General features: G+C 39.5%; 1 pseudogene; it reads right to left on the bottom strand.

Annotated features, from left to right (window-relative positions):
* Window positions 1-1,159: 1,159 nt before the first annotated feature.
* LOC101542012 (mitogen-activated protein kinase 3-like) lies at window positions 1,160-2,663 on the bottom strand (annotated as a pseudogene).
* Window positions 2,664-10,972: the final 8,309 nt, after the last annotated feature.

Consider the following 10,972-nt stretch of genomic DNA (forward strand, 5'->3'; position numbering starts at 1 on the left):
TGATTTTTTAAAAATTTTGAGATGACATCCAACTATACTTAGAACTTATTCCTTGCTCTTCATTCAAAGACCACTCCTGGCAGAACTTGGTGGATCATAGGTGATACTAGTTACTCAAACTGCATACAAGGCCAGTGCCATACCCAATGTGCTTACTATCTCTCCTACACAAATGAAACATTCTTTATATTTCTCCCAGTCCAAATCCAGAGGAATTAACTGATAATAATTTTGAGTGTAGTGCTTTATTCTTTTGGTTTTTCTTTCAAAACCACTTAGTATTTAAGGTACTTAGTGTTGGAGGATGATTGCATCATATCAAACAAATAAATTCACTAGTGCTCAGTAGAAAACTACAAATTGGTTATTTTAAATTTCCAATTTTGTGAGAAATTTAGATGAAACTAGATAAGATATTGAGTCTTGTTGCATTTTAATTGAATATTTACAATGTAATTTATACATTGTACATATCTTTGCACAAGAGAATATAATATTTAGAAAAGTGTTTCATGAGAAGTTAACCTAAAGAATAAGTTGAAGAACTTTAGATATTATTCTTGAGACTTTTCAGGTTACTTTTTAATCAAATATATAATTGATTATTATAATCAAATTTTCCAATATTTATCTACTATAATGGCAATACAGCAAGTATGCATATGTGTATTGTAGAGGGTCGTTCTATCTCAGTGTTCATTTGCAACTTAAAAATGAGTTTTAAGGCAGTGCATATTTGAATTCTACTCCATACCAAATCATGAATAAGGAAAGAATTTATACAGGATCAGTGATTAATTGATTAAGGCAAATTTAAAAAATGCAATATGTCTAATTTTTCCAAAAAACTTTTAATGTGCTTTCATCTGAGTTTAGATATTAATTTTTATTCTATTAGTCTTTTAAACTATCATTTTTATGAGTAATAGCATCAGGCATGCTTCATTTTTCTTTTTCTTTTTTTTTCATATACACATCTCTGTATTTATCTATCAGATACAGGCACGGCGGGCAGGGGTGCGGGGCTCCCCAGTGCCCCCTCCCACTTCTGTTCACTCACACACAGAAGCATCGGGGGGTGGGACATTAAATGTGGCAGCTTTGGGGGAGGGGGCCCTGTCCCTCAGGGTACTAGCCCTTGAAACCTCATTATGTTCCTTCAGGCGAAACGGGTGGGTATTTTTTTAATGGGGTTCGAGGGACAGGGCTTACCCTGAGTCTCCCCCTCCGCTCCCCCCACCCCACCCCTCAGCAGGTCCTGGGGCAGCCAGAGCCCTTCAATTCCAGAACTTCCAGAGACTGGGAGAGCGAAGAGAGATGACAGGACGGCCGGGCGGCAGCAGCAACAGATTTGCTTTCCGGCACCTGAGCCTCCCGGGTGGGGGGCACGGAGGGGGCCTCGCAAAGCAAGGGAAAGCAGCCGGTGGTCAGTCCTCTGCCCGACCTGGCTGCGGGGGCAGGGCCGGCCACAGTGTCCGTTTCTAACAGTCCACAGGAGGTGACGGGCAGGCAGGAGGCAGGGCCAGGCCCCAGGGAACAGAAGCCCAGCGTAAGGGGTCTCCAGGGCTCCCGGCTGAAAGGGGGCTGTGTCCTGGAAGATGAGCTCCTTCAACTGCTCCTTGGGTAGGTCATCCAACTCCATGTCAAAGGTGAAAGAAAGGCTCCTCGGCCACGGGCTCATCCGTCGGGTCATAGTACTGGTCCCCATAGGGATGAGCCAGAGCTTCCTCCACCGTGATCCGTTTGTTGGGGTTAAAGGTCAACATCTGGTCCAGCAGGTCAAGGGCTTTGGAGTCTGCCTTGGGAAAAAGCTTGGCCCAGGCCACTTTGGTCTTGGAAGGAAGAGAATGTAAGTAGTTCCGGGCCTTCATGTTGATGGTACCATTCAGGTCCTCTGCGATGCCGAGCCCAGGATACCCAGCATGTGGCTGAGCTGATCCAGGCAGTGCTTGCCGGGGAAGGTGGGCCGGTTGGAGAACATCTCGGCCAAGATGCAGCCCACAGACCAGATGTCAATGGACTTGGTACAGCCCTTGGGATTCAGCATGATCTCTGGGGCCCGGCACCAGCGTGTCGCTCCGCATTCTGTTAGGAAGCCCGTGTGGTCGTGCTCAGGACCAGCAATCCGGGCCAGGCCGCAGGTGGTGTTGATGAGCAGGTTGGAGGGCTTTAAGTCCCGGTGGAGCACATTGGCCGAGTGGATATACTTGAGGCCCCGCAGGATCTGGTACAGGAAGTAGCAGACGTGGTCGTTGCTCAGATGCTGACTTTTGAGCAACTTGCATAGGTCTGTCTCCATCAGGTCCTGCACAATATAGACACCCCTCATGGCTTCCAGGGTGGGGCCCGCAGGATGTCCCGGATGCCGATGATATTCTTGTGGCGGAAGCGCAGCAAGATCGGAATCTCTGGTAGCCTGCGCTGACAGTAGGTCTGATGCTCAAGGGACTGATTTTCTTGATGGCCACTAGGGACTTGGCACATGGTCGTAAGCTGAGCTGACCATGCCCTCGCCGATGCACTGCAGCTGCGTGTAGCGCGGGCCCACGTGGAACGGCTGCCCCTTCACCATCTCCACTTCCTGGGGGACCCCCTGACCACCCCTTCAGTGCCCGGGGCTCCCCGCTGCTGCTCCCCTGGGCAGCCGCCGCCGGCGCTGCCATCTCCACTCCCCGCCTGCCGCCCGCCTCGCCTCATTCATTTTTCTTAAGATAGACATTTGTTATTACCACAGAAGAATGTCTCTTTGTAGCACCACCTCTCAAATGTGTACAGTTTCTTGCTTAAATTAAAAAACAATGTACTCTTATTATACATTTAAAACAATTGCAATAGCAATTTTTGTATTGTATACATTTGATGTCAGAAAATACAATGATAGAGTTAATATATTTTTTAGTTTTGTCCTAGTTGTATTCTAATTATGAGAGAATTGTGCTTTTATTTTATGTATCCTTCTAGTATTGTCAGTAAAGAGAATTTGTCAACGAAACTATCATTCGTCTACTTCCACTAGTTTTTCTTCCTGAATGATTTATTTTTGTTTTTTTTTGGGGCCACACTAGGCAAAATTAAGGAGATACTCCTGGCTCTGTACTCAGGAATTACTCCTGTTGGTTCATCGGAGACCATATGGCATGCCAGGATCAAACCCTGATTGGCCACATGCAGGGCAAGTGCCATATTTGCCGTACTATTTCTTTGGCCCCATTGCTGAGTAATATATTATGTTTTTGCAATAAAAGTTTCTCTGAACTGTTCTCTAATAAAATAAATATGAATACCATGAAACTATGAAAGAAACTACGAATTTTTACATGAAGAAATTCATTTGGAGTTTAAATTGATGAGGTTCATCACTTTGCTTCATATTAATAATTTCTCTACATGGCCAATTGACTGAATGTATCAAGAAGCAAAAAATCATATTTTCCTGCTTTCAAAAAAGAAATTCAAAATTTTATAACAAATTCAGATGCAGAGTGAAAGATTGAAAAATAATCATGCACAACCAATAGTACATAAGATAAGAGAAAACAGTACCAAACTGGAGAACTGGAAGAAATGAATATACTTTTCTCAGTGAATAAGGGACATTCTCTGCTACAGGCCACTTTCAAGGGCACAATGCTAGTGGTCATAATATAGTAAAATAGAATAGTTTCAGATATTTTCTTAAGTCACATTGCCATAAAGCTAAAATTTAACTACAAAACAATATAAAATGTTCCAATTTTTAAAAAATGATTAACATACTGGCATATTCCATATGCCAAAAACAGTCACAACAAGTCTCACAATGGAGATGTTACTGGTGCCCGCTCGAGCAAATCAATGAGCAACAGGAAAGCAGTGCTACAGTGCTACAGATTAACATACTGCTAAATAACTGCTGGGTAAAATAGGAAATCAAATAGAAAAACTAAATTTATTAAAACAAATTTGAATGAGGACACAAACCTTGACAATTTAAAGAACTCTACAAAGCACGGAAAAGAGAGAAGTTCATAGCAATGCAGGCTTAATCAGGAAATAGAAAAAATAGCAAATAAGTAAAATGATCTAACTGCTTTATCAAATAGAAAAAAAAACAGATTTTAGAGGTCAGTCCAGCATGTAAGGTACTTGCCTTGCACATGGCTGATGCAAGACCCATCCCAGGATCCCATAAAAATGGTAATCAGGAGCAATCTCTCTGCTCCATTGGGTGTGACCCAAAAAAGATATCTTTATGTGTATGTATGTACAAATAAAATAGGGAACATTGACAAACCCTTCGATTCACAAGAAAAAAAATCCTTAAAAAGTGGATCAGAAATGAAAGGGATGAGCTTCAGAAATACAAATGCTTCAGAAATACAAAAGCTCATAAAACGTTACTATGTAAAGTTTTGTACTACTACACTAAAAAATCTAGAAAAAATGGGTGAATTTTAATAATGAGTAATGGAATTTAAATTGTGGTTCTTAAAGAATACAAACCATGATTAAGATGTCATAAACTAAAGGTGAGTTTTATCTAACCTTCAGAAAAGTTATCTCTAGTCTTCTAGCAATCCAAAAATATTTAAGAAGTATGCTAAATACTTGTTGGGGTCTCAGCAGCAAGCCTGAGACTCTGGCCAAATCCCCTGCCCGCAGAAGAAGAAGCAGGCTCTCTTTAAACAGGGCCCTAAGGCCGTGTGCCAGCACTCCACCCAGAAAGGCTCCCTTGTTGAGGAGATATTGGGATGAAACTTGAAAGTCACCACTTGTCTGAGCTAGTAAGCCCAGCCCAGAAAAGTGGGAAACATAGATCATTAGCTAACATCTGTAAAGGGCCCAGTAAAGTGTATATGACACACATATGGCAAACAAGTGTCTAAGCTACCCTGAATTTCCTTATAAAAACCATATGTGGGAACTAATAAAAGGAGAGTTGCTTAACCTCCAACTCTCCCCCTTCTGTGTGGTTCTTTCTCTGTGGTGGCGGTGCGGGTGGCCGTGGTGCGCAGAGGGTCAGGGTGGAGGCTTCTCCCCTTCCCACTCCCTCTCCTATAGGTAGTAAGTCTGGTAGCTGGGGATCATACTCCAGTTTACCAGGGTAGACTGGCCAGGTCCCTGACAAATACTTTTTTTTGTTATTTGCTTTTTTATTGGCTTATATGAAGCCAATAGTACTCTAATGCCAAAATGATAAAGAAATATTATGGTATATTACTATTATATACAATAAATTGTATATTATATACCAATATTAATAAAGAATATTAACAAAGTTCTTCAGCAAAATCTTGGCAAATGGAATACAACAATTTATAAAATGAATCTTACACTAAGATCAATTGGGATTCATTCCAAGTATACAAGAATACAAATATTGACCTTTATGTCAATATAATTAAGGTGGCATTATCAGCAATATAGAATATAAAATTATATGATCCTTTTTAACAGTTGAATAAAATTCTTTTGACAAGAACAAGCATTCATTCACAAGCCTCAATAAAATAAGACTAGAAGGAAATTAACTCAACATAGTAATGACCATTCAAAACAAAACAACAGCTAACATATTATTTGACAGTTGAAAACTCAATGCCTTCTTTCTGAAATCAGTCACAAGGAAAGTATATTATCCTCATTGTTATCTAATGTAGTTTCAAAGTCCTTGCTACAATTAGCAAGAAAAAGAAATCAAAGGCATACAAACTAAATAAAACTAACACTATTAGTATTTTCAGATATGTGCATAGAAGAACTGAAAGAATCCATAAGAAAATTCTTGAAATCAATAAAACAAAATACAACAGGTATCAGCTTGCAAAATCAATACACCAAAATGTGTTTTATTTCTACATGCAGTGAAAACTATTTCACTACTGAAGTGGAAAACTCATTTTTGTTTTCACTAGAAAACATATTTTTATAGGTTGAAAGAATTTATATTGCTAAAATGACAAATATATACAAATAGATATGCAGATTAGATGCAATTCCCATCAAAAATAAGTTGACAATCTTCAATGTCTTAGATGTATATGGAATTATAAAATGCCCCAATAGCCAAATAAATTGTGAGAAGAAGGAAGTCAGAAAGATTGCACTTCCAGACTTTACATTGTTTTATGAAGATAGACCAATGGACTAGAAAAAGTATAAAGACAAGATGCTTAGACCAATGGGCTAGAATTGAGAGCATAGAGATAAACCCTCACAATGATGTATTTATTTAAATTAATCTGTAATGAAGGTGTAATGTGCATGGAGGGAAATTAAGGAAACTTACTTTGAAAAATAATTAGGAAAACTGAACAGCCAAATATTAAAAAATTCCATATCTCACAATAGACACAAGATGGATACAAAGTATATTTGATACCTCAAAATGAACCCCAAATACATGAAACCCATTGAGGAAAATATAGTCAAAAGTCTCTGAGATATGGACCCCAGAGACTTTTTCAGTCACTTAAGTTCATGTTCAAATAGGAAAAAGCTAATAATAAACAAATGGCTCTACATCAAAGTGAATAGTGTTTGTTCTGCAAAAGAAAGTTTGGCTAACATCAAACATGTCCTATGGAATGGGAGAAAATATTTGCACTACATACACCAGACAAAGTCTTATATCCAAGATATATTAAACACTCACATAGCTATGCAATAATAAAAGAATAACTGCAGGGGGCAAAAACAGTTGAGGCGATAAGGCATTTGCCTCACATACTTCTGTCCCAGTTTGAATTCCAAACATTGTATATGATCTCCAAGAAGCCTCTGGCTTCAGTCCTGATCATACACCCAGAAATAACCATGAGCATCACTAGATGTTGTCAAATATCAAAAACTTAAACCAAAACCAAAATATAAAAACCACATCAAAAAAAATTTTAGAAGATGGAAACTCATTAATCGTGGGTATATTCATAACAAGTAAATATCTGTAAACATTTTTATTATCACTTTTTATTATGGAAATTCAAAACAAAATGATAATGAAATATCATCTTAAACCAGTGAGAATGGCATATATCAAAGAAGGAAGCAACCTGTGTAGTAGGATGTGGTAAAAAAGGAACCCACATTCACTATTGGTAAGAATGTTCAGTCTCTATGAAAAACTGAACAGATATTTTTGAAAAAGCATGTACTAATGTTGCTTTCACATCTTCCAGGGATTTAAGTTGTTGACATAGATCCCTCAAATAGAATAACAGTAACCTGAAATATATAGGCAAATATGGCGTGAACCGTGGGAACACCTATAAGGGTGATTAGAGGCCAGCCTAAAAGCCTTCATCCCTCTCAGAGAGCCAGGTAAGCAACCGAGAGAATCCCGCCTGCACGGCAGAGACTGGCAAGCTACTCGTTGCGTATTTGACATGCCTAAAACAGTAAAAACAATGGGCCTCATTCCCCCAACCCTGAAAGAGCCCCAGAATGAGAGCTTTAAGAAGGATGAGCAAGGAGAGGCTGATAAAATCTCAGGGACAAACTAGGCTGCCAAAACAAAGAAAGACTAAAATGACTGTACTTTCAACACACATATGCTGGCATTGGAAGCATTCATCGAGGATCTGATGGTGCAAGTGCAAAAGGTCAAGTATGTTATCATTGGTCTGACCAAGACAAGAAGGCATCGATCATATCACGCCATTTTTGACACTGGATAAGAAGTGTTCCTCGGAAAATGCAACTATAGAGGTGGTGGTGGTGTCGGTGTCCTTGTCAACACGAACTTGGCCATGAGGATTGATTCATTTGAATGCCTAACAATCTGAATCAGATGATTGCACTTGAATAGATGCGGGTTACTGCTGGGAGTTCCTATCTATGCACCAACATCCAACTATGATGAAGAAATTGAGAAGTTCTACAAGGAGCTGAAGAAGTTCTATAAAGAAGACCACACCTTCTATAAGATTTTAATGTCAGTGATTTTAATACCAAGATAGGACCGAAGAAGGTCGCCCGAAGAATACCACATTGGGACCCATGGCATACAATTGAACAAACAGGGTGAGAGGCTGTCTGAGTTCATCATGTCGACCAAGACTATCTATGGTAACTCACAATTCCAAAAGGCCGTATCTAAACATTGGACATGGGAGTCTCCTGGTGGACAGTTCCACAACAAAATTGACCACATCATATTCAATAGGTTTTGCCTGACTGATGTGGCTGTTGTCCCAAAATTCCAAATGGGATCAGACCACCATCTCCTTCATGCAAAATTCTACTTCATGTTGTGGGCAAAAAGGACTGCAAAGTTTAAGTTTAAGAATAGAAGTCCCAGAATGACCAGCGACTGGGAGCTCTTTGGCACTATTGCAGCAATGTGGAAAGATGCCGTCGTTGACAACATCAACAACGAATACGATCGATCTACTGGTTCAGCAACTCCATGACTACATGAGAAATGCCAAGAGTGAGAAAGCCAAAAACTGGTGCCTGTCTTCAAAAACTCCTGCTCTTCTCTCTTTGAGGTCTTCCTTTCATGCTTCTCTGCACCGCTTTGGGAGCTCAGACATTAGCTTGTGATTGCCTGAGGCTCACACCAAATGCTGGCCGACTTGGACTGTGAGTGTGGAAAGGTCGAACTGTAGCTGAATCTCACCAAGATTTTGTTCATGAAAAAAAAGTAGTCACTGATGTTTGACTTGCTCTCATCAGAACAAACATCTATGAATGTAGCAGTTATGTGTACCTGACTTGAGAATGCAACATGACGAATGACTTGGCAGCTGAACTGCGCAGGAACAAGAGAACATAGTGGAATGCGTTCAAGAGTGTTGAAGAAGTCGTTAAGAAGACAAAGAACCTCTGAGCTCTGGGCACATCTTTTCAACTCCACTGTTCTTCCTGCACTAACATATGCCTCAGAGACCTGGCCCCTATGAAAACAGGATGAAACTACTATTCGGGTATCCCAAAGAGGAATCAAAAGAGCTATGCTTGGAATATCACACTTCACTCAAGTGAGAGAAGGAATCCGGAGTTCCAACCTCCATGGACCATCAAGAATCAGGGATGCTGTCTCAATTGCCAAGGCATCGAAAAATATGGGCCAGAGACGTAATACAATTTAGAGACAATTGCTGGACTAGGGCTGTTACCAACTTGATTCCACGAGATGTTAAAATACCGCGTCGCCACCTACCTACGGGATAGTCAGACTTCATCAAAACCCTGAACAAATGGTTTGAGGCTCTTCGTGTTCCTGGAGTGAGCAGATGCCATTGGGCTACACTAGCATGTGACAGGGATGAATGGAGATGTTACTGGCTCCTGCTCGAGCAAATCAAAGATCAATGGGATGACAAGTGATACAAGTGATACAGGCACACATATGTTCAATTCAACATGTAGCACAATAGCCAGGGTATAGAAACAATTCAAATGTCCAATGACTGATGAATGAGTAAATACATTCGTTATATTTACACAATGTAATTCAATTCAGCTATGAAAAGGGATGAAATTATAGAGTTTGCTGTTACTTCGATGGAACTGTCTGGTATCTTGTTATGCAAAATAAGTCATAGGACAGGTCCCAGAGTATAGTAAGGAGAAGGAAAAAATGTGTGGAAGGAAGGGGAAGAAGAGGTAGATGAGAAGCAATGGGTGGCAGGTCACGGGATTAAGTGAGATACAAAGGTGATTTTAAGAAACGATAGAACAAATAATTCAAACCACAGAGTAAACAATATTGAAATCAAGAGTCCCAAACTTTAACAACAAACTCAGAAAGGTAACCTGTCAAGAGGACAATCTGGCATGTGAAACGGGAGGGAAACTGGGAACATTGGTGGAGGGAAATAGACTCTGGTGATGGGATCAGTGCTGCAATATTTTATGTCTAAGACACAACTATGAATAACTTTGTAACTCACCATGCTTTAATAAAACATAATTTGGAAAAAAAATTAAATAAGGCATAGAGAGAAGAACAAATACTAGATGATCTTGTTGTTCTGTGGTATATGAAAAATAGAAACTGTACCAAACAATGGCAAACCCTTGATATTGAATTACAAAACTGAGGATATTAAGGCTGAATGGGGAATGAAAATGCAGGATAAGTACCCTGGGTTGCAGGTCTTGGGTACAGTTGTGAGGTAAAGTGCAATAATTGTGTACATCCAAACTATAAATGTTAACACTGTTGTAACTATATTATCTAAAGTATAATAATGAAGCAATTACTATTAATTTGTGTATTATAACAAACAATTAAAGTAAATTAATATTTATGTTTCATATGGAATTCAATATGGTTTCTTACTAAGAAGTATATGTGTGAGTACATTAGTCTTCCTACCTATACAGCAAAAGTCCGTGGACATTTTGAACATTGTTAGGAACAAAATTATGTACCAAATTGTTGCATGAACTATAAACCCAATATGTTTTAAGGATTGTACGTCATCTTTCAATAAAGTTATAAGGGAGTTACTGAAAATTCACAAAGTATCTCTGTTAAAGTTGCATAAATAATTGAAGCACTTTAATTTGCATAATGAAACACAAAAATGGAGCTCCCAAATTAAAAATATATACTGTGTGCACTTAGTATCTTATATAAGCATTTTAACAGCCCTAGAATGTTGTTGTGTAACTGGTCTAATCAAAAACTGCATATGTCACAGCTGTGTACTTCTTTCTATTTATGAGTTGTGGTGCTTGAGAAGCATGGTCATTTCAGTGATTTCAAAAATCATGGAAGTAGATTTTCAGATTTCTTTGACCTCTTTTTCCTCTTCATCCTCCTCATCCTCCTTGCTTTTTCATTCTTTGATCTCCTCCTCTTTCTCCTTACTCTTCCTCATTCATACTCTTTCTCCTGCTCCTCCTGCAACTCCTCCCTGTCTTCCTCTTTTCTCTCCTCCCCACCTCCTCCCCCCTCCTCTTCCTCCTCCTCTTTCTTTTTCCTCTCCTTCCTTATCCTCCCCCTTATTCTTCTCTTCCTCCTCCTCCTCCTCTTCTGCTT

The sequence above is a fragment of the Sorex araneus genome, chromosome 3, assembly GCF_027595985.1.
Source record: "Sorex araneus isolate mSorAra2 chromosome 3, mSorAra2.pri, whole genome shotgun sequence".
NCBI classification, from domain to species: Eukaryota; Metazoa; Chordata; class Mammalia; order Eulipotyphla; family Soricidae; genus Sorex; species Sorex araneus.